This window comes from Phacochoerus africanus, chromosome 3 (genome assembly GCF_016906955.1).
Source record: "Phacochoerus africanus isolate WHEZ1 chromosome 3, ROS_Pafr_v1, whole genome shotgun sequence".
Taxonomy (NCBI): Eukaryota; Metazoa; Chordata; class Mammalia; order Artiodactyla; family Suidae; genus Phacochoerus; species Phacochoerus africanus.
This window is the reverse complement of record NC_062546.1, coordinates 167,580,958-167,605,761: the sequence shown is the minus strand read 5'-3', so window position 1 is coordinate 167,605,761 and position 24,804 is coordinate 167,580,958. Positions and strand designations below refer to the sequence as shown.

Below are 24,804 nucleotides of genomic sequence, written 5' to 3'. Positions count from 1 at the left end.
CCTAAGAAGCCCTGGATAACCATGACTGAGGGGTAAAAAGCAGATCGCACTGGGTAGGAAGGGTTTCATCAAAGGCCAGGAAAGCTAGATGATTGGCCATTATGTGTAAATTGGAATCTGCTTTCATAATAATCAACTTGTTAATTTTCAATGAAATTATTTCAAAGAAATTTTCGCATTTCCTGAACTCTCTTTATTTGCCTCCATCCTTTTCTTTCCCCAGATGGACATAATGTCAATGTTTAAAAGGAAGTATTTATGCCTTTCTTTCAGCAGTTAATTACTACCTGTCAGGCGGTTGAAGATTTCAGGCAAGCCTGAGCAGAGTCAAATGGGTAGTCTTTCAAGGCAGAAATTCACTCATTCAACAAATGCAGATGGAGCGTCTGAAGTGGGTAGGGCTCAGGGGTGGTTTCACTCCGAGCTGGTCAGTAATCCACCCAGACGGAAGAGAGACCATTACCCGCCGCCCTATTGAACTTACACAAATAAGGCACCAAGGTGTTATGGGCTGAGCTGCGTCCTCCAAAGTTTATCTGGTGAAGCCCGAAACTCCCAGTACCGCTGCACGTGACTGGATTTGGAGACGGGACCTTTAAAGAGGAGCCTAAGTGAAGGCTGTTCAGGTGGGTCCTAACCCAGTCTGACTAACGTCCTCATAAAGAGATGTGTACACACAACCGTGTGCACGCGGTGGAAAGGGCACGTGAGGACACAGAGAAGACGGCCACCTGCAAGCCAAGGAGAGAGGCCTTGGGAGAAAACAACCCTGCCAACACCTTGATCTTGGACCTCTAGCCTCCAGGACTGTGAGAAAATACATTTCTGCTGCTTCAGCTGCCCAGTCTCTGGTATTTTGGTACAGAAGCCCTCGCAAACTAGCATACAAACCAAACATTTACCTGGCAAAAATGCCTTCGTTTTTCCTCCCCATTTACAGCAAACCCCAGTTCTTTCAAGTACCATTTTGTCCTGTTTTTTTTTTTTTTTTTTTTTAATCCCAGCAGTTTCAGCCCTCAATTTTTCCCTGAACCCTCTAGGCAAAGGTTTACTATTCTTTGCCTCTAACAAAGAAGTTTTAGTGGTGTGTGTGTGTGTAACAGCTCATGGCCAAAAACTGTATCTTAGTGAGTTATAGAGAAAAAAATACTTGAAAAAATATGTGACAAGTTGTTACATTCTCTTAATTCTCTCTAGAGTGAGTACAATAAAGTAAAACTTCATTATATCATGGAATATAATTTGTACAAAATAATACTACTGCTTGCATGTTGAAAGATTAGTTCTGCCTGGATCCAGTATATGTGTCATATTTCTGGAAAGTCATTTGACATGAATCAGTCTAAAAAAATAAAACAAGCAGGTGCATAATATATTACCCAGAATAAAATAAACATGGCTCGGTTTTTAAGTGCCAGAGTTTATTTCGTCCATTAAATCTCCAGTAGCTACTGCACGTTTGGCATAGAGGCTTGGCGCCCTCTTGTGTCCATTTGGGACAGTCTGTCCATGGAATTTTTGAGCAATGTGTATCTGTTGGCCCTCTTATTCAACCCCTAAAAAATTATAAGAGAAGACTCAATGGAAATCAAACTCCCCTTTTCCACATGAATTATACCACCAGTTATAAAAGTCCTACTCAGTTAAAATATTATGCTATAAAATTTCAAATTTCAAATAAACGTTTCTGTACTATGTGACTCCCTGAGTATTTGAGCAGTTTTCTGTAGATTATTATAAGCGAAAGCTTTTTCATTTCCTTTCACAATTACTAGGTCTTCGTATTGATTAGCTAATCCTTCAAGCTTTTAGTTCTTAAGTACCTCTCCTCTAAGTAGCTCTTAAAGCTTATTATTTTTACTCAACATTTCCACAGGAAAACACTATACAAGGTATTTCTACAAATGATACCATAAATGATATTGTCTACAGTGACTACATCTGTACAGTTTTGTTTTAGATACCAGTTTTTAATGCCACCGTTGCTATACCCATCGAAAAGATGATCATAAGCAAATTGCCAAACCACGACCTCACACAGACTGGTTTCATATGTTGGCAATTACAGTACAAAAGGTCATGCTGTACATTAAATTTAATTTCCCCAATTCAGATCTAATAGGGCATCTACCTTGGTTATTTCCTGGTTTGGTGTACATATCATAAAATGTGAATTGGCATCTATATCACAAACCATCTGAACCTATCCCTATTTCTCATTACTAAAATTTAGTTCAAATCACATACATCAAAATCTATTTATATTTACACTGTACGCAGATATATAACCATGTTCATCTGGGCCACGGGCTTTATTTCTCCTACAAGAATCATTAAACTCCCCAAGCGAATTCCCTGAACTTAACTCCGAAGGCAAAACCACTGGCAAACTGACAAGGGCTATTTTAGAAGCTTCTAGAAGATGCAAAGGAAAAATAAATGCCTTACACGTCATGAGAGAGATTGACAACCATTGAGGACAAACAGGCAGTTTGCAGCCGATATCATTAGAAGCAGCTGTGAGGCTGAATGAGCCCATCTGACATAAAGGCAGAGAACCAGGGCTTCAACCATGACTGCCACAGACCAGCCAGAGACCTGGGTCAAATCTGCTCATTTCTCTGAACCTCAGTGTCATCACCAGTAAAATGGGGAGAATTCTAACTTTACTGATTATTAATGAATGGCATATAATACTCAAGGAAAAGGGTACAAGGAAAAAGATGCAGTTGATGAACCAATGCAGTTTAGAAATTTAATACAGGCCTAAAAGGAATTATACTAATGATTTCCTCATTCTGGGGGATATGTTTTAATGTTTTCAGACCCTGAGAATTAGTCTCAAATCAGAGGTAAGTGCAAAATTACCGAGACAAACCTAGGAAGTTCTGGTCTGGATTTGGGAGGAATTTTGGAGGACAGTTCACCATGGCAAAGAGTCTGAGGTCATTTCTTCACCCCCGTGAGACACACACACATGACTTCCTACCCTTTATAAGTCAAACACTATGATATAGACATTATCTTCATACGATGCTGCCCGCATCCTTTTTTTTTAATTGTCTTTTCTATGCTTAGAACATGTAAGGGTTTCATTTAATAACTTGTTTCCCTCCTTCTTCCTTCCTAACTTTCCCTCAACTCCCTTCCCCTCAGATAGGAGTTTTGGCCAAGTATTTGATTTTTATTTTTTGTTTTTTGTCTTTTGTCTTTTTAGGGCCACACCCGTGGCATATGGAGGTTCCCAGGCTAGGGGTCAAATCGAATCAGAGTTGTAGCTGCAGGCCTACACCAGAGCCACAGCAAAGCCACATCCAAGCCTTGTCTGCGACCTACACCACAGCTGACAGCAACACCAGAGTCTTAACCCACTGAGTAAGGCCAGGGATCGAACCTGTGTCCTCACGGATACCAGTCAGATTCGTTTCCGCTGAGCCGCAAGGGGAACTCCTGAAAGTATTTTTTAGATGTGATTTACATTTATTTAAATCAGCAGACTTTGAATAAAGCAGAGGGCCTCCGTGATGCCAGTGGGCCCCATCCAATCAGTTGAAGGCCTTAAGAGCAAAGACTGAGGTTTCCCTAAGAAGCAATTCTCCTTAGGACTACACCATAGAGGCCTGCTTTTTGCAATGCAGAATTCAGACCCCAGAACTCAACATCAACACTTGCCTGATTCTCCAGCCTGCCAGCCTGCCCTATTGATTGCAAACTTGCCACCCCCATAGTCCCATGAGCCAATTCCTTAAAATAAATCATTCTCTTATATATATATATATTCATATGTACAAAACACATATACAAAAGATACATCTTCTATATATGTATGTATTTTTTACCTCTTTTATATATATTATTTTATATATATCCCTGACTAATACACTAATACATATGTCTATATATATGACTAATACATAATACGTAAATTATACATATTTATCCATGACTAATATAGCAATACATATGTCTCTATGTATATGACTAATTCATAATATATATACACCACTGACTAATACAGATTTCATGAGGCATAGTGAAGTTGGGGGAATTTAGCCTCCAGGTTGATTTTGAATGGGTACAGGTAAGGTAGTGGGAAGCAGATTTAGGCTTACCATCCATTCATTCCCTCAGTGAATATTCTTTGAGTATCAAATAAAGAGCTAAAATTTGCTGAGGACTTCCTATGTTCAAAGCACCCTTCCTGAGGCTTTCCAAGCATCATTTCATGGAAGTGTCAAGACAGATAAGTGCATTATAATTCCCATTTTATGCAAAAGGAAATTAAATCACAGACAGCTTAATCAATTACTCAAGATGGTACAAAAAGGAGGTGAAGGAAGGGGCTTTGACCAGGTGCTTTGCTCTAAAGCCACCATGCTGGGTGACAATCACCTCCTGAATGCCTGTCAGGCATGGCATTCAGGGGAGTCAAACAGATGCAACTGGCCCCAATTCCTTAAAACAAAGTGTGTGTGTGCGTGTGTGTGTCCACACACATCCTATTGGTTTGGTTTAGCTGAAGAACTCCAGCTAATACATGCTCTCACACATGTACATGTGTTTTACACATATGCAGGCATATATGTGTGTGTGATATGTAATAAATACTATATAAAATGCATAGATATATAAAATACAAACATATATCTGCCTGCATATGTGTAAAATACATATCTTGTTGCTTCCCATTCCACACCTTTGCATAAATGGCTATTTCTTCTTGGAATGGTCTTCTCCCCTTGTCCGCGCAGCATTGCTTGTCCAGCCATCATTTCCTCTGGGAAGCCTTCCTTGCTGACCTCTTGCAGCGGCATTCATCACTGCCTCCTCTGGGGTCTTGTCTGCCTTGCACCCTATTACAAACATCAGTGCCCCTTCATTCATCTTTGCCTACAAAGTCCCTGCCCCCATGCCATGCCCACGGTTGGCCCTCCCTGAGTTGATCACAAGGTAGAAGTGGTTTAATGCATGTGATGCCAAGTGCAGGCTGTGTCCTGACTACTGACAAGGAGGGAAGGGTCCAGGGTGTTGGGAAGTTGCCTGTGCTCAGCCCTGGCTGGAGTCAGGAAACCTGCAACTAGTTATTTGGTGACTGTCTGACTGGGACAAAGGCCCTGAGGAGTGTGTGGGTTCAAAGGAGATAAGGAATCAGGGATATGGAAGAGGACAGGGCAGGAGTTCCTGTTGTGGCTCAGGGGAAATGAATCTGACTAGCATCCATGAGGACGCAGGTTCAATCTCTGGCCTCACTCAGTGGGTTAAGGATCCAGCAATGACGTGAGCTGTGGTATAGGTCACAGACACAGCTTGGATCTGGTATTGCTGTGGCTCTGGCATAGGCTGGCAGCTGCAGTTCTGATTTGACCCATTGCGTAGGAACCTCCATGTGCGGCAGGTGTGGCCCTAAAAAGACAAAAAAAAGGGGGGTAAAAGAAGGCAGAATGGTGTGAACTGATGGATGGGGTGGGCTGAAGAAAGACAGAAGCCACTGTGCCTGAGTTTTGGAAAGGAAGGTCCTGAGTAATGTAGTCAGAGAAGTGGTAAAAAAAAAAAAAAAAGATAATGAGGATGATGATAACAATAATAAGAGCAGCAGCAATAATAATAAGCAAGAGAGAACTAGAAGGAATGGTGACAATTCAGGGACAGCACGACCAGCAGAGAACAAGCACAGAAAACCCGAGAAGCTTGTATTGATGGGGCAGTGGGGGTTAAAGTGCCAACAAGCAGAGAAAAGGAGGGACTGGTGAAGTGTTTGTGTCTTTTAAATCAATACCTTGCCTTAAAATGGTAAAAGAGGTGCTATTCATTTTATTTCATCTTCGTCTTTTCAGAAAAATTTCTTTGGGAATGAGGAGCCTTCACAGGACATAATATGATGCTTTCTTTGAAGCAACATTAAGTACATTGCTTACCATAATTTTCCTTTTAGGAAACATTCCTAGAAAATGTTTAAGAACCTGGTCATGAAAAAAAGAAAAAAAGATGAAATTATCTTAAATTCATATGAAGGAGGAAAACAAGAACATTTAAGGAAATACCCAAGGGGAAATTAAATTCAATTTTTCCCACATAACTTTAATAAACCCTAATAAAGGGATGACTCGTAAAATCAACAATCCCTCTCTTCCTTGTCTACAGAATCAAGTTGGTTCAAAATAGAAGCCACACTTTTTACATGAAGAGCAACTGGCATACCAAAATAATTATTTATAAGGACTAACATGTTTGTCTGAAACTTCAGATGCTAGTGCTGACTCTCAGGCCTGGAAAATGCACTTGGCCCAGGGAAGAAGCCACTGAAACACTGTGGGTTTGGCATCTCAAGTCAAGACCACTCTCTTTGCTATTTGAGTTCATTTATTCTTGGCAAAATGGAACTTCCTGTCCCCAAGAAGAAAGATTTTTAAAGTCTCATAAAAATTATTCCAACGTTTTCTTGGACTTCAAAAGGCTCTTACAAAACATTTTTATTAGTTAAATTTATGGAATATGGTGCATAACGATTGCATTTTCTTATATCTTAAATAAGTAACAATTAGGGTGAAACCAATGGGATGCAGAGCTTGGGGACACTTGGCAAAGAAGAGGTCCTCAGGGGACCATTTTACCACAAGTTACAGGAAAACATCATCTCCAAAGATGGAATGTGTTTTCTCTTGAGGAACGCCAGAACAGGGGTGCAGCTCCATTTTTCTTCAGATGATCAAAGCCCAACGCTTACTACCAAGGGAGGCATCCTTATACTCAGGGCCACCAAAACTTTCAAAGGTGAAAGCACTGCTTTCGCAGCATCCCATAGATTTTGAGCGGTTGTGTCTTCATTATCATTTGCTGGAGGGGGTGTGGAGAAAAGGGAACCCTCCTACACTGTTGGTGGGAATGTAAACTGGTACAGCCACTATGGAGAACAGTTTGGAGATACCTTAGAAATCTATCCATAGAACTTCCACATGACCCCGCAATCCCACTCTTGGGCATCTATCCAGACAAATCTCTACTTAAAAGAGACACGTGCACCCGCATGTTCATTGCAGCACTATTCACAATAGCCAAGACATGGAAACAACCCAAATGTCCATCGACAGATGACTGGATTCGGAAGAGGTGGTATATATACACAATGGAATACTACTCAGCCATAAAAAAGAATGACATAATGCCATTTGCAGCAACATGGATGGAGCTAGAGAATCTCATACTGAGTGAAATGAGCCAGAAAGACAAAGACAAATACCATATGATATCACTTATAACTGGAATCTAATATCCAGCACAAATGAACATCTCCACAGAAAAGAAAATCATGGACTTGGAGAATAGACTTGTGGCTGCCTGATGGGAGGGGGAGGGAGTGGGAGGGATTGGGAGCTTGGGCTTATCAGACACAACTTAGAATAGATTTACAAGGAGATCCTGCTGAATAGCATTGAGAACTTTGTCTAGATACTCATGTTGCAACAGAAGAAAGGCTGGGGGAAAAATGTAATTGTAATGTATACATGTAAGGATAACCTGACCCCCTTGCTGTACAGTGGGAAAAAAAAAAAAAAGGTGAAAGCAAAAATGCTGATTCGTCAGGAGTTCCCGCTGTGGTGCAGTGGGTGAGGAATCCAACCGCAGTGGCTTGGATCACTTACGGAGCTGCCAGTTCAATCCCGGGCCCATTGCAGTGGGTTAAAGGATCGGCATTGCCGCAGCTGTGGCTCGGATTCAATCCCTGGGAATTTCCATATGCCATGGATGTGACTATTAAAAAAAAAGCCGGTCCATCAGCTCTTTTGTTAATTAACATGGCCTGTTTCCACAACCTCTTCTCAGAGGAACCAGCCCAATCCCCCTTCCATGAGGCAAAAATGTCAGTCTTTGTATTAGTGACTCTCATCAAGCCTGTTCCAATACCACCAGGAGGCAAAAAGAACCCAACAGCTACTATGGCTTTCATCCTCCTTGGTGAGTCCTGTCTGAAGAGATGGAAAAGGGGAGAGTTACCTTCAGTGAAAGGTGAGCACCAGCAAGGGGAGCCAGTGTCTAGACAGTGAAGCCTGAGAAGGCCAGGAGAATTTCTAAGCTCAGAGCCTATACCATCAACCTTTCCAGTTAGCCAATCAGGCTGATGATTAATTTTACGTTTTGAGTAGTGGGTGAGGTTAGAAGTCTTGACATTTAGTTCACCAGATATCTTTAACGCAACAGATCTTTGTTATCCAAGCATTGATTATGTAGTTTTTGAAGTTGCCATATATACTGCTTAGGAGAGCAAAAGTCATCATAACATTAAATATTTACTAATACTCTGACCACGAATAAAAATGAGCAAACCACCCCTCCCACTCCACCCCCATGCCCACCATGCAAAAAAAAGTGCCCTCTTGGCTGAGCCCATTCAACACATAAAGTCAAGTCTTTGTTCATGATTTCTCCCCCACCCCCGCCGGCAGTCTACAGTTGTAAAAGATGAACGATGCAAAGCTAAAAACACTGCCAACTGGTTGCAAAGGGAAATCCACGACTTGGAAAAAGAAAGGCAGGTTTTCACGGAGCCAGTGGGAGTGACTGTGGAGATCCTTGTCAATGGCAGACAAAGCTGTTTCCCACTCTACCTTGCAAGGTGGCTAGACAGCAAGCCAGCAGAGGGGGGCTGTTTGTAGCCACAGGGGGAATCCAGGACTCGGTGCGTGAGCACGGTCGATGGCTGCAGCTGAGAGGCATGGAGAAGGGAGGGAGAAGTCAGACATGACAGGCTAGAGGAAAACACTCAGGGTGGTCGGGATCAGGCTGTGGGTATTAGAAAACGAAGGGAATGCCATGAATAGCAGGAACGGTGGCCAAAGATCAAAGTGGCAAAGATCCCACTTATGAGGTGCTCTCTGAAAAGCTCTAAGAATCCAAGGATTAAATAACAATAGTAATTATCACTATTAAGTTATAATTAAATAATAAACATTGCTTTGGGTATGAGGATTACTTGTAACGATTTGACCTATAAAATTTCATGATCAAAATAGAGAGTCAAAAGTTAAAACATACAAAAAGGAAGTGGTAATAACAACGGAAAAATGAAACAAGATTTACATTTTGTTATTATTTCATTAAGCAAGGGATGTATATGCATAGTCAATGTACATATGGATATATATACACACACATATTTTCTGCTGCTTTTTAAATATATGAGAGTGTATGTGTGTGTGTATAATGTATACATCTGGATAAGCAGGAAAGAAGAGTGGAAAAAATAGTTGGGAATGAACCAAACTAATACAGAAATAGAAGGAACCCCACCCAGAGCAGGAGGGGCCGACTGTATCCTGGGGACCCACTGTTTACCACCTAAGGGTCACACAAAATAATCAGCTGGAAGGGCATTTCAAAAGGGTGCTACAAAATGATCAAACAGAACAATGGCCCAAAGAGGAGGGCTCCTAAACAGAATGACTGCTTCATCTTCTAGGAACTAACACTTTCAGATCTTCCACAAATTATAAAATTGTAATAGGGAGCACATGTTTCTAGTGATGCTGGCAGACCAGGTCAGTGCGTCAGAGAACAAGACAGAGGTCAGCACTCAACCATGCAAATGGTTAGTACTCCACCTTGTTTGTGTCTGGTCTGTTTTGAATGGTTTTCAGTCTTTAAAAAGAATTTGATCAGTTTAACTTGTGATTTTAATTCATTGTTGAGAGTGTTCAATTATGTTTACAATGATTATTTATAACGGGAGGAACTGGTTTTTAAAATAAAGTTTGCGGGAGTTCCCGTCGTGGCGCAGTGGTTAACGAATCTGACTAGGAACCATGAGGTTGCGGGTTCGGTCCCTGCCCTTGCTCAGTGGGTTAACGATCCGGCGTTGCCGTGAGCTGTGGTGTAGGTTGCAGACGCGGCTCGGATCCCGTGTTGCTGTGGCTCTGGTATAGGCCGGTGGCTACAGCTCCGATTCAACCCCTAGCCTGGGAACCTCCATATGCCGCACGGGAGCGGCCCAAGAAATAGCAACAACAACAACAACAACAACAACAAAAAGACAAAAGATAAAATAAAGTTTGTAAGTACTGTGTGAATATCTAATACAACTGTTTACTTTTTAAAATGCTACTGGTTTGGACAGTTAAAATTAATAAAGTACTACACAAAGAGATTTTATATGCATTTCCACATGCGAAGAGCCCTTTGAGAAGAATCTATCCACTCTTGGTTCATTCTAAAACTAATGTAGAGTTGCAATATTTACTTCCATTATAGTACATAGAACTTACTCTGATCAATTTAATTCCCTTCTTGAAGATAAAGTCATGCAAATTCACTTGAACCTCTGGTACACCAGAGTTTATGCACAAATTGACCTGGAATTGGTCTTCCCACTGATTCAACTTCCAGTACCTCCAAATCAATACCTTTTAGAGCAATAAACAAAGACACAGTGAAGCTAAATTTTCTTTTGTTTTTTGAGGAGGAGGTAGAGGTGAGCAAAATTGTCAACATGTCCACACAAAATAGATATTTCTTAGAAAAGTAACTGAGTCCTCTTGAGCCTAAGGAAGGGCTCTCATGAAAGTCTGTAATACCTACAGCAATAAAGCACAGACACCCTCAGAATCACCACTGTGGCTTCCATTCAAGGGGCTGTCATGCGTGCTAAGGCCCAGGGTCAGGAAACCCGGGCTGCTGCTCTGGAATTTCTGGTGAGTTACTTCATTTGTTTTTGCCTCAGTGTACAGAAACAAATGGGCAACAAAATCTGCTTGTATTATGAGGATAAAATAAAGAGGGCAGACTTCCTCTTTGAGAAGTTTAAAATGCTGTACCATGTAAGATGGTTAGAAGCTGCAGTGGTGGAGGTGAGGCCATGGGGGCAGCACGAGAGGGAGAGATAAATAAAACTCCTAAGATGACAGAGGTATTTGGAAGGCCACAAAGTGAGGTGCGAAGAGACACTGGTTGGTTAAAAATCCCTACATAGAGGCTTAAAACCATAAGTTTGGAGAGGTGAGTTAGCAAACTGGGAGTTTCCCCCAGTTTTTGACTGACTGGGTTTACGTAAGTACCTGCTGCTGGTCAGGACAGCCCCTCATCTGTCCTCAACTATTCCTGGACATCACTCCCTGTCAGACCGCAGATGTCTCTGATCTGGACCTTCACCTTGAACCCTAACTCTGTAGGAAGTTATTGACATGGAAGGAGTTTCTCTCCATCAATCCCAAGCAGCACTTGGCAGCACCTTTCAGCCGTGGAAAAATCTAGAACTCTGCTGGGGAAAACACTGGGAGCAGGATATTCACGGGCACAGAGTGTGACCACTGGGGAAAGGCACCCACTGTGAGGGGTTTGCCCTCAGCCTCAACTTGCCGGCAGGGCTGCAGATCCTTGGTCCAACATCGTTCTGGGTGTGTCTGTGAGGGTGTCTGGGATGAGATCGATGTTGGAATTGGTAGGCTGAGGAAGGGAGATGTGCCTCATCATCCAATGAGGGTCTGACCGGAACAAAGGGGCTGACCCCCCCCTCCCACTAAGTATGGCAACTCCACCTGCTCCCCCCACCTCTGTCCTCTGAGCTGGGACATTGGTCTTCTCCTGCCTTGGGACATGAGCAGGATGGAGGATAATGTGAGAAAAAGAATGTATATATGTATGTGTGACTGGGTCACTTTGCTGTACATAGAAAATTGGCAGAATACGACAAAACAGCTATAATGGAAAAAATTAAAATTTAAAAAAAAAAAAAAGAAAGAAAGAAAAGTGGCTCGTGTTGCACCTCAGGACTGCTGGTCTCACAACTAGAAAGTATGCTATCGGCTCTCCTGGTTCTCAGGCCTTCAGACTCAGACTGGAGCCACAGCAGTCTTGCGATTGCTGATCCTTGGACTCCTCAGCCTCTATAACCGCTCGAGCCAATTTCATCTCTATGTCTCCCATCGGTTCTGTTTCTCTGGAGGACCCCACATGCACAATGACCTAATCAGAGGGTAAACCTCAGCCTCTTCAGTCACAGCACAAACTGGCACTGCGGCCTTCAGATCTGAGGCAATGGGAAAGGTGTGGCATCAGCCACATAACTATTCTTGTCAAAACGCTTAACCTGAATCTCATCAAAAGGAAAGCTACAAGACAATTGGCCTGGGGCTTCAAAAATGGCAATGCCAAAAAGAGGCAAGGGGAATGGTGAGAGCTACATGCAAACAGGACCCTAGATTGGATGTAGAATCAAAAAAAAAAAAAAAAAAACCTGCGAAAGGCATGATTGGGACAGTTGGATAAATTTTAAATTGGACTATGCATAAGATCACACTGCTATATCACTGTTAAATTTACTGGTGATGATGAAGATAATACAATTACTCAGGGATGAAAAGAGAGGAGAGAGAAAGCAAATAAGGCCAAAATTCATCAGCTGATGCCGCTATGCATGAAACTAGATGAAGTATGATGTGTTGAACAGCTCTTTCAAAATTTCTGTTGGAAATATTTTTAAAAATATAATTTTTGTGAAATGCATATGCACCTCAGAACTGAAATACCTGGACATGGTGAGCCTCCTGGTTCACCTTTGAAATATTCTTGGGCATTCCCGCTGTGATGAAGTGGGTCAAGAATCCTACTGCAGCAGTTCAGGTCACTGCAGGCGTGTGGGTTTGATACCTGGCCTGGTGCAGTGGGTTAAAAGATCTGGAGTTACACTGGTCTCAGCTGCAGCTCTGATTCAATCCTTTGCCCAGGAACTTCCATATGCTGGATGTAGACATTAAAAAAAAAAGAGAGAGAGAGAGAGGGAGAGGGGAGAAGGAAAAATAGAACCCAAATGTAACCAAACCTCTAGAACTTACATCCCTTCACAGGAATCATGGTGGATAATGGGACAAACTATAAGACACAACATGGAAGGAAAAGGACAAATCTAGGGAGGGGACGTCAGTCTTCAGCACGCCTGGCCTGGTTTTTTACAGTAAGTCAGGTGGGAAGAGGGGAGCAGATGGGTGTGGAGGGAGGGCAAGAGAGGACTGTCTAGACTGAAAGAGACTTAAAAGACAGAACAATCACATGTGATGCTTGGACCTTGTTTGAATCAAGTTTTGAAAAAACAGTAGAAAAAGATGGTTTTGAAACATTTGAGGACATTTAATGATGGACTGAATTTTGGATGGTACCCAGGTATTATTATTTACTGTATTAGGTATGATAATGGCATTGTGGTAAGAAAATACCCTGTATTTTTTAAGGAATTCCTAGTAAAGTATTAAGAGTGAAATGTCTGGGATATGTTTAAATTTTTCAGAAATAAAAAAGGAAGGAAGGAAAGAAGATAAACTAAACAGGGCAGAGTCTAGCTAAATGAGTGATGCTAATGTTGGTAAATTGGGTGATGGATATATTGGGGTTCACTGCAAACTGTGTGTGAGCATGTTTGAAAATTTTCATGGTAAAATTGAATGCATGATCTATTAAACATGCATGCAACTTAGCTCTTAAACAGCCTTTTTTTTTTTTTTGCTTTATCAGAGTTTATTATTTTATCTTGGGCAAAAAGCACCAATAAAATAAGTGTTGTTAGTGAACATTCAATGCCTTATGTCATGAAAAATGAAGTTATTTTCAGGAGATTAAGAGATGGACTAGTAGTGACCCCCTGAAGCTGGGTCCTTTTGAGAATGGAAGTAGGAGCTGCTCGGAAACAAAAGAAGAGAATGAGACAGCTGTTGGCACATGGATGAGTGGTAAGTTATTGCTTCGCCTTTTCTAGTCTGAGTTAAATAAACTAGAAACAGGAGTCGTAAATTTTATATTGCCTTGACCGTGGGGTATTCATGGAGCGTGTTTCTAAGCAGAACTGATTGATTTAAGTTCAGCCGCAATTACTGTGGGCAGAAACTCAGCTGACTTCCTTCCTTCCCTAATCCATTCCTAAAATGTGCTCCAATTACTCATCCCACAAAGACTGTAAGCCGAGCTTGAACTTCCATATGCCACGGTTGTGGCCCTAAAAAGACCAAAAAAAAAAAAAATTGTTAAGTGCTTGTTTCAGGATCTGGAGAACAAGTCTTCTCTGAGGCGAGAATGGAAACAGCATACCATGGAAAGAGCACCCAACTCAATTAGAACTGTGGCTCTACTAACCAGTTATATTACTTTTGACAAATCATGCAATCTCTACAACTCTCTCCAGGCTTCTTTTTGTTTTGTGTTTAGTAGGTGAATTGTACAATCCCTTCCTACTCAGACTCTCTGAAAGAGCTCTCCCAGGACAAATACTCTGCCACTTTTTCATCATTTCATACCCAGCCTCCAGCCCACTTCTTAACATGGAAGGAACTCAATTTGTATTTAATAAAAGAAAAAAAAAACTGATACCAAACAATGGGTTGAACTTGAGCACAACTCCAAAAACTTCTTGATCTGGAGAATTCCTGATATTTTTCTATCTCTTTGCCCTTTTTCTCTTCGAATTTAATTGTTTTTCCCTCCAAAAGAGCCTCCGGCAGTGAGGCTGGCTTATATCACATCTGGCCACTAGATGGCAGGATGAACCTACCGCAGAATCATTCCTAACAGTGCGCTCAGACTAGATGCTCCAACAGTGTGCACAACCTAATGACACATAATGAATAATCACGGCTGCCCTGGCTGGAGTCCTTCCCTATACCCCTTCTCTTTGGCCTTGATTATGAGGAGACTATAATCGCTATTGATAGCAACAAAACCGTTCTGTTGTTTTAGCCCTAAGATACTGATTCTGATTGATTTTTGAGAATTTGCTCAACTTTTTACATTGATTTTGACTTTCTTAAACTATTACGTTAAAATATTATTTGTCTTAGTTACTGAAATTTTTGGTGCCCAAGGTGAGTGCCTTGCATTACTCTCCTCACCTTAGTCCTAAAAAAATAGGATTGTTTCTGCCTACAAAACAATTGTACAGACACCAGGAATCAGTAACGTGGGAGACTCTGAAAGCATCCATGCACACCAGAGATCTCAGACACACAGAGCAGGAGCTCAGTAACACAAACGGTTTCTGAACGAACAAAGAAAAGTGGACTCAAGAAATGAAGGCGTGTGTGAAAGAGGAACCTTCCTTAGTTAAGGCTCTACCTGTTTTATGTTTACTCCCTCAGCCTCCTTTTATTACCTGTTCTCCTCCCTCTCCCCCCTTCTTCCTCCCCTCCTCCTCTAGTTGCTCCCCCTCCCCCCAGAACACCATTTGCTTCACTAGGTACTGCATCATGAGCTACCTCACACAATGCTTTTATTTGTTTTGTTTTGTTTTTGTCTTTTTGTCTTTTCTAGGGCCGCTTCCTGCAGTATATGGAGGTTCCCAGGCTAGGGGTCTAATGGGAGCCGTAGCCGCTGGCCTACACCACAGCCGCAGCAACGCGGGATCCAAGCCGTGTCTGCAACCTACACCACAGCTCATGGCAACGACGGATCCTTAACCCACTGAGCAAGGCCAGGGATCAAACGCGCAACCTCATGGTTCCTAGTCGGATTCATTAACCACTGTGCCACAACGGGAACTCCTCACACAATGCTTTTTAAAAAAACCTCCCTTCTCTTCTCTTGCCGTTGGCCTCTCTCACACAGAGAAGCCTCCCTTGATTCTAACTCTGTCTTACTTACAGCCTAGAGGAAGCAAGAAGATGGGGGTTGCAGGAAAGAGAGAAAGGGGAGAGATTCAGAGAATGCAAAACTCAGAATCCAAGTCTCCGCTTAGGCTCCAAGCTCCTCAGGGCACAGGTCATGACTGGACTTGACACATGCCTTACACAAAACAGGTACACAATAAACATCAGTGGGTGTGGTGATTATTCGTGTTAATTAGCAGGGTGTTCTTAATAATAATGAGAGTTCATAAAATGAAGTGATTTTCAACAATGCCCTGTGAAAGACTCTTTCAAGGGCTTCACCAGATGACAGCATCCATTAATACTGTAGCTAATGCCCTTTGTGCCTCTTCCCGCTTTCCAGGAGCTTCAAGCACTCACCTCTAGAAAAGCATGAAGGTCAAGGGTAGGCGGATCCTCAGGCTTCCCTGAGGACGTTCCCTGAGGCCCAGGTGATGTTCAGCTATGGGCCTACCACAGCAACTCCTGTGGACAAGGTTGGGAGGAGGTGGTCTGCATTGTCCACCCATGTCACCTTCCCCCACTACCTTGGCTCTGCCCTCAGATTCGCTCTGCGCCCTTCTATCCTGGGAGCTCCACCATCATGACTCTCCAGCCCCCTGGGGGTAGCCAGAGGGGTTGCTCTGGTATCAGAGGGAGGCTGTGGCCCTCTGCTCCCTCCCTGTAAGGTTACCTGCAGATGACTTTATCTCCAGAAAAACGCTGCTCCTGCTCCAAGCCAGCACAGTCTGCAAACCTCCCACCTCCCCCCACCTAGAGTTGGTCCAGCTCTGCTGCTGGCAGATTCAGGCAAGTGGGGCCCCCACCCACTTTTATTGAACTGCCTATTTATAGAACATGCTGTGGACTCAGACCCAGAATTCCCTACCTAAAGAGACCCAAGCCCGCTTCCAAGGTCTATGTAGGTCTTCGTTCCATGCAGACCCAGTTCTGTCTCAGGGTGGCTGGGGTGCTGTGATTCTGGTGTGCCCACCCCTAGATCTCAGAGTGGCCAAAGAGCAGCTCTTTGTTTGACTGGGAACACAGCTTGGATACATGGTGAAGGTATCTGCATGTGAGCTGGCAAAGAAAGGGCTTTGCTGCACACACTGACCTGGGAGAGGTGAAGAGGGGGAGGGGACAGAGGCTAGCTGTCCCTCCCGACCCTGTTCTAGCAGCACGGTTGGAAGAATGCCAGGATTCTGGATGCAGACCCGGCCTTCCGGGTCACTACCCGAGTACCGCATTGGTAAAGTAGGAGGAAAGAACAGTTTTATTCCACGTGTGTTAGCTTAAGCTGTAACTGAAATGTTTGTATTTGTGACTCGTGGGTCTCCCTTTGTGCTCTGCCCAAGGCGCCGCAGCTGTCAGGGGAGAACTGGGCTGGGTGCCACAGGCCCCCTGCCCTCCCAGCTCTGCCAACAGCTGCTGGCTTGAATGATCTCTGTTGGAGGGTGCCCTGTTTTCTGTCGGTGCCTTGACTGACATAGTGCAAAAGCCTGACAGTATCTGGCAATACAGGCTCTTGACTTTAAAGAAAACGTTGAATGGGTGGAAAAGATAAAGAAACAAATCCTCGTGCAAAACGAACACCCCCCAAACTCACCATGGGGCAACTCCCAGCAGCCAAAGCAGGGTGGGTAAGGTCCAAGTAATGCACTTAGGGACACATATTCCTGCAAGACACAAGCACACCAAGGGCATGATGGACAGAACAGCCTGAACAGCCCCGTGGGCCATGGCACTTGAAGGAGTCTTGGGCCACAGGGGCTACATCTGGGTCCTCTTTCTCCACAGGCTATTAAAATTCAATTTTGAAATGTTTGTGTAAGATCATTTCAAAGTTCCCATGAAGGTCTCTATGGAACTGCCACCTACCTTTCAAGTGTGATGATCTTGTGTGGATCCCTCTGAGTTGTCCTGGTTCCCAGACCTTTCTGGGAACGTCCATAGATGTGTTCCTAGTTTGCAATGGCTATGCTTCCCCCAGCAACATTCTATGCATTGCTTTCTCCCCGCTTCTTTCATGTAGTCATATAAAAATATCGACTGAGAGCTAGTAGTTGCTACTCACTGTTGTAGGAGCTGCGGCAACAGCTGAGACCACAATGTCCCTGCCTTCATGGAGACTTGAGTTCTAGATAATCAATACTCAGACAAATAGCCATTTTTTCAATATTTACTGAGTATCTTCAATAAGCCAGGCACTGTTCTAGGCTCTAAGGATATAACTCTCAATGAAATACAGGTTCGTGCCCGTGCGCACGCACGCACGCACACACACACACCTGCTCCAAGGAGCTTACATACTAGGATGGGAGAGAGACAATAAACAAAGGTAAAAAAGCAAAATACATAGTATATGACTTGCGCTATGTTCCCCAGAATGCGTAACGGAACTGAGGCAAAAGCTGATGGCTGACACTTTCTTTGAGAGTAAAATCCAGATAAGCAAGAATGAGAGAAAAGAGGATGAGGCAGGGAAGGAAGAAGCAAATACAAGGGAATGGGTGACCAAGCTGGCTCTGGCCTCATAAAAACACAGCCAATTACTCAGTCTCATGCAAAGTCTTATGAATTACTTTGTCTCAGAACAATTCATGTAAAGGAAGAAGTACAGCAGATTAAAAAAGCCACAATTTGAATATAAATTGGTGCATCCACTATGGAAAACCAGTATGGAGGTTCCTCAAAACACTAAAAATAGAACTACCATATGATCTGGCAATTCCACTCCTGGAATATATCCAAAGAAAAGAGAAACACTAATCCAAAAATATACATGCAGCCCAGGATTCATAGCATTATTTACAATAGGCAAGATGTGGGAGCAACCTAAGTTTAAGATTAAGCAACCTAATCTCCTTCAACAGATGAATGGATAAAGAAAATGTGAGACAGATACACACACATACCATGCCACACTGGAGTACTATGCAGCCATAAAAAGAATAATATTCTGCCATTTGCAACAAGGTGGATGTACTTAGAGGGTATTATATTTAGTGAAATAAGTCAGACATAGGAAGACAAATGCTGTATGATATCACTTTTAGATTTGGAATCTAAAAAATAAAACAGACCAGTGTATATAACTAAACAGAAACAGACTCATAGAGAACAAACTAATGGCTATAAGTAGGGAGAGGGAAGGGGGAGAGGAAGACAGGGGTAGGGAGTTAAGAGACACAAACTACTGTGTGTAAAATAAGCTACAAGGAGATACTGTACAACATAGGGAATAGAGCCAATATTTTGTAATAACTTTAAATGGAATGTAATTTATAAAAATATAGAATCACTGTTTTATACTTGAAACTAATATTATTATAAATCAACAATACTTCAATGAAAAAAAACAGCCATAACTTCTCTGACATTCCTCCCCCTGCGAGCCAGAGCCTATGTCCCCTCTCATGAATCTGGATGGGACTTCAACTCTTTGATGGAAAGAATGTAGCGGAAGTGACCCTGTACCAGGTTCTAGGTCTAGGCCCTAAGTGATTGGCCGCCTCTACTTCCTGGCTCTTGGAATGCTTGCTCTTTAAGCCAGAGACCATGCTATGGGAAACTCAAGCAGTCTTGCAGAAAGGCCTCTCATACAGAGGAACCAAGCCTCCCAGCCAAGAGCCAGCACCAACCTGCCAGGAATGCGAGCAAGCAAATCTGAAGGTGGATCCTCCAGGCCCAGGGCAGTAGAGATAAGTCACTCCCATAACCCCTGGCCAGATTACACTTTCAAGAGCAAAAGAAGTAATTATTTTAAGCCCTTAAGGAGGTTGTTACTCAGCAATATATAAACAGAATAGGAAGGAAGAAAAATTTAGCCACAGGCCCTTGTGATGTATTAGACTCTTCCCCGTGAACTATTAACCCCGCTGTCTGACAGTTGTGCCATCCAGCTTCTCCAGGTAGCTGCAAGAGAGGCGGGTCCCACCACAGAAACAGCAGCCTTGGTGGCCCATGAGCCCAGCACAGGGGTTGCCCCAGGGTTCTCCACTGCCCTGCTGCAGCCTGCAGCTTTAGGGGCCTGGCCAGGAGAGACGGTGTTGGCATGAGTGTTGCAGAGATCTCCTGCAATGCCTCCATCCTCAGCAGCTATAGGAACCCCAGAGGCGCAGCAGCATGGGACTTGGGGCAAGGTTCCTTCCAGTTGTGTCTGAGCTGGGTGTGAGGGGCCTGTAGCACCCATCTCAGAGGGCCTGGCTGCCCAGGGCAGTGACCCCTCCGTGCCACCCTACCAGGTGGTGGTGGAGCTCCATGAGTCTGCTCTCAGGCAACGTCAAGCCCTCCCCTCTATAGCCACCAGGATGTGGCGGTGCCAGATGACCTTCCCAGCTGGTCGTCCATAGCACCGAGCAGAAAGTCAGAGCCTCATAAACCCGGGAAGGTGCATAACTGGGCCCAGAAGCTTAGCTGGAAAGTGTTAAGTGTTATGAATACCCGTGAATTATGACTGTGTTCGAATAAGCAGCAAGGGGACTGGGGATACAATGTGAGGGCAATGGAGACGTGTGACTTTAATTGACCCTCTGAGAAGGGCTTGAACATTTGAACAAGTATTTGAAAACACTGGGGAGCGGGCCCCGGGGGATACACGTTCTCGACAGAGAGAAGAGCAACAAGGTCTGAAAGCGGAATGGGAGGCCGGTGGAGAGAAGGAGGTATGAGGGGGCACAAGATGAGGCCAGAGCACAAAGGAGGCCATGGGGGAGCCAGACTGGGAAAGGGGCCGGTGGCTGTGGGTGGAAAGGAAGCCTGGGAGGGTACCGCAGAGAAGTGACCCATGACAGACAGGGGAGGAGGCACGAGGGTGACGGGGCTGTCACAGGAACCCAGGCAAGGTGACTCGCCACAGACTACAGTGGGCAGAGTGCTGACAGGGGCTCAGACCTCAGAGAGACATTGAGGGCAAAGCCCATAGGATTTGCTGGCTCCAAAGATCCTGGCCTGAAACACCAAAAGGACGGAGCTGCCATGAACCAAGACCAGGAAAGTGAGGGAGGGGAGGGGAGACCACAAGTTCAACTTTTGGACATCTGAGCGGAAAGGTCAGCTTGTCACTTATAAATATGAGCTGTTCAGGGGAGAGTTTCTTGCTAGAGGGATAATTCTTGGACCTGTCAGGAAACCAATGTTTTTTTTTTGTTTGTTTGGTTTTTTTTTTTGTCTTTTTGCTATTTCTTTGGGCCACTTCCACGGCATATGGAGGTTCCCAGGCTAGGGGTCGAATCAGAGCTGTAGCCACCGGCCTATGCCAGAGCCACAGCAACGTGGGATCCAAGCCGCGTCTGCAACCTACACCACAGCTCACAGCAACGCTGGATCGTTAACCCACTGAGCAAGGGCAGGGACCGAACCCGCAACCTCATGGTTCCTAGTCGGATTCGTTAACCACTGCGCCACAACGGGAACTCCACCAATGGTCTTTAAAGCCACAACACAAGTCAGATCATTGCAGGTAGTGAGAAGTTCTACGGGAACAGTCAACAGGGTCATAGAATAGAAGGCACAGCAGAGAAGGAGGCTGCCTAGGTAGGGGGTCAGAAAGCCTCTTGGAAGAGGTGCCAGGTAAGCAGAATCTTGAACAATAGTAATACTGTCCATGATCCCTTACACAAGACTCTTGGGGCAAGATAAGTGTCAGGATTAGACTTTTGGGAGTTTTAGGGAAAAAGGGGGGGACATAACCTATTGTATTGACATGCTCAGCAAATTCTGGGCAGCACCCTCTAAACCTTATCTCCATTTCTATAGGAATCTCTTATTTATCACACTAAATGGGATAAATAAACACCAGTGGCCTCAGATCAGTTCAGATCACATTCTGCTGCTAAATGAGTCTGCATAAAGTCCACTGTTTTTTTGTTTGTTTGTTTTTGTTTTCCTAGTTCTCAGAGCAAAGCACTGTTTGAAGTGCTCATGTGCATTAATTCCTTTCACCTTCATATCAACTCTATGAGGCCGGTGTGCTATTACTGTGGCCACTTGACAAACGATGAAACAGAGGAACACGAAGAGAGGTTGCTTATGATGCACCACCACTGGTCCAGCTCCCAGGTCCGCCCTGCTACCCACCACACCGCTAGCAAGTGCCAAGGCCCTGAACTGGGAGTAAGTGCAGAGTGTCCGAGGAGCCCACTGGCTGGAGGTGGTGAACATGTGGAAAGTTGTTCAGGATGCAGCAGAGGGACATGGTGGAGTCTCGTCTTAGGGGTTCTCCACAGCCTCCCCTGTAGGTTGAAAATCCTGTGCAGCGTCTGTTTCTCTGGACTATTTCTGCTTGTTTGCTTTTGAACGAATTAATCTGATTTAGGTCTTCATGAATTCACTCTGGCTGCTCCACAGGGAAGAGACTGGAGGGGTGTATCTTAGAAGCAGGTGGACAGGTCACTCCCACTACCCCCCCTCCCCCGGCCCCTGTTCTAATCTCTGCGGCTCTAGCAAACCCAAATAGTGAACTGAAGACTTCAAATTGAGGAAATTCTTAGAAGGGAAGTGTGACTGTCTTCTTAGCCCCCAAACTGGCCACATTTCATTAAAAAGCAAAACTGACCCAAAACGTCACTAGGCATCTATGATTTTGTTCCCATATATCTTCTCTGGGATAGTTCCTCACACACATTCTTCAGTATTTTTTCTTAGCTTTACCCAACTATTGCCTTTATGCTGCTTTATGCCCTTAAGGTGTTCAGAGCTATTGGTTTTTTTTTTGTTTTGTTTCGTTTTTGGCTTTTTGGTTTTTTGGGTTTTTTTTTTTAGTGAATCGCATTAATTCCCTAACAGTCCTTGACGGTCTGTCTCACTTGGTCGTGATAAGCAGAGTGGACTCCACAGGTGTCAGCTCCAGCCCACGGTGCCGGGCTGAGAGTTCCTTTTCCCAGTGTCTACCCAGAGACATCAACAGACTTGGGAAAGCTCTGCCTGGCCAATTTATTCACCTGGCTCCCTAGCAGGAAATTTTGATTGATGCCTCATTGCTATATAGGGTTGAGATCATTAAATATATAAATATGAAGTAAAGATCAAGGCATTTATAAGCTAGCGCTGAACAGTATTTCTTAATACAGCGTTGTAAACGCTTCTCCCCAAACTGCAATCAGCCACATCTTCACCAACACCCCCCTCTCCATCCCTCAGATCAGCGTGGTCCAACTTGGTGGCCACAAGCCACATGTGGCCACTGAGCCCTTGGAATGTGGCGAGTCTGAATGCAGATGTCCTGTGCATACAAAATATACGCCGTCAACACTTTGTACCCCAAATCCCCAAAGAATGCAAAATACCTCATTACGAGTGTTTACGTTGATCCCATGCTAAGATAACATTTGGTACAGATTGTTTTAAATAAATTTGCTATTAAAATTAGTGTTTCTAGGGAGTGGGTTAATAAGGATCTGGTGTTGCCACTTCAGCAGCTCAGGTCGCTACTCTGGCATGCGTTCAATCCCTGGCCCAGAAATTTTTACATTCTGCGAGTGCGGCCAAAAAAAAAATCGTTTCTTTTTACTTTTCAAGTGTAGCTGCGAACCATTAGGGGAGAGAGAGAGAGGAAAGGAGGAACAGAGAGGAATAGAAGAGATAGGAAGTGGAAAATAGAAAAACCACATTTTTCATAATACCCATATCTATTTTCTCTGGTCTGCCCTGATTCTAGTTTCCCAGGGCTCAGTGGTGTTGCTATAGCCGCATGAGGTCTCATCTTCATCAGTTTAGTCTATGGACTCACTTCATCTTTGAGGGAAAGAAAGAACCAGTGTGCAGCCTTTAAGATGTCCTGGAGGTTCCCTGCAGGGTCGTTTCCCCCCCTTCCCCTGGCCCCCCACCTCATTCTGCAGGAGCCACCCTCTTCTCCAATGTTACTGGGATGGAAGGGAGGCCCACTCAGCTTCACTCAGGGCTTTGCAGACTTTTATTTTAAATGGTGCAGTGAAAATGCTCCCCTCCACCTCCGCCAACCTCAGTTAGGCCATGCTTCATTTAAAAGGAAGACAAAAAAGAAAATGGGAGAAAAGCAATCACTTCCTTTTTACGATGACTTGTAAACACATTTTAAAAATGAAAAATGCACAAAGTTCTTCTCCCCGGCATAAGTCTGTTTCTGAATCTCATTTAAGGCAAGGCTTGGTTTCATCAATGCTAAATGTTAGAATACGCCTCAATGTTGTTTTACCTTTTATACGACAGAGTTACAAAGCTGGCCTCTGGTTAAATTGTTCATGTATTGTCGATACACCACCTTTAATAGTGCCCTTAGAAAGGAAATGAGTTAAGGCATGAAGGACATTTTATACAATTCTAACAGGCTGATGCTGCTACTTATAAATCAGGTGTACTTATCAAGTTGCCTTATACCACGCATTCAAATGGAATCTCTTTTCCATTAGAGTTTGGAAGTGGCCTTACAGCCTTGTGGGACCTGAAATTAGATCTGGACAAATATCTCTCCCCTTTTCGGGCACTGACTCTCAAGGGAGGGTCAGTTTGGGAGACATCCTTGAAGACACATTTTCCAATTGTGCCACATCAAATGGTAATAAATATTTACCTGATTATATGCTTTAAATGACTTTTTTTTCCCTCAGCTATGTAAAATGTCCTCGAGTTTATTGCTTTTGCTCTCCAACTCTGGAAAGTACTTGAAAAGTCACTTTTAGGACTTTAAAAGATCATCAAGTGTTAGTAATGCTCAGCCACAAAGATGACTTAATAGTCTCTGCTCTTCTATTTCATCCACTGATTGTCCAGAATACAAACCACAAGATTGGCCCACTTTTCCAAAGCATATAATGAGTGCCACATATTTTCTTGGTAAGAACCGCCTTGCTAGGCTCTCAGAGCATGGACATTACATATGCCATCAATCTCTTACCAACTCCAAGGACTTGTCCAAGCCTCACATAATAAATTGCTGGTGCTTGGCATCTAAGTGGACAACTGGAGAGTATTTTAGGAATATGATGTTTCTTTCATCCTCATGGATCTTAGAGCATCAGAGCTCTGCATGACTGCTCCCCTGTCAGGGGAGGGGGTTACTTCTGTGCCCCAAGGCCTGTCTTCCCACCCATACAGGGACATAGAGACACTCAGCCTGTTGAAGCTGAGATGCTAGTGCAGTGTGTGTGTCCACAGGGAGAGAGGACAGAACGCTACCACATCTAGTTTCCACACGTGCTCTCTGGAGCCCGGTCCACTGTAGAAACACATACCA

At 43.8% G+C, this 24,804-nt stretch overlaps 1 long non-coding RNA gene across 1 annotated transcript in view; it reads right to left on the bottom strand.

Moving 5' to 3' along the window:
* The window catches only part of LOC125122252 (uncharacterized), a 115,802-nt gene extending 98,530 nt beyond the window's left edge, over nucleotides 1-17,272 (bottom strand). The window contains exon 1 of the long non-coding RNA XR_007133744.1: nucleotides 17,200-17,272. This is a non-coding gene — a long non-coding RNA (uncharacterized LOC125122252). The remainder of the gene's footprint in view (nucleotides 1-17,199) is intronic.
* Between the last annotated feature and the right edge of the window lie 7,532 nt (nucleotides 17,273-24,804).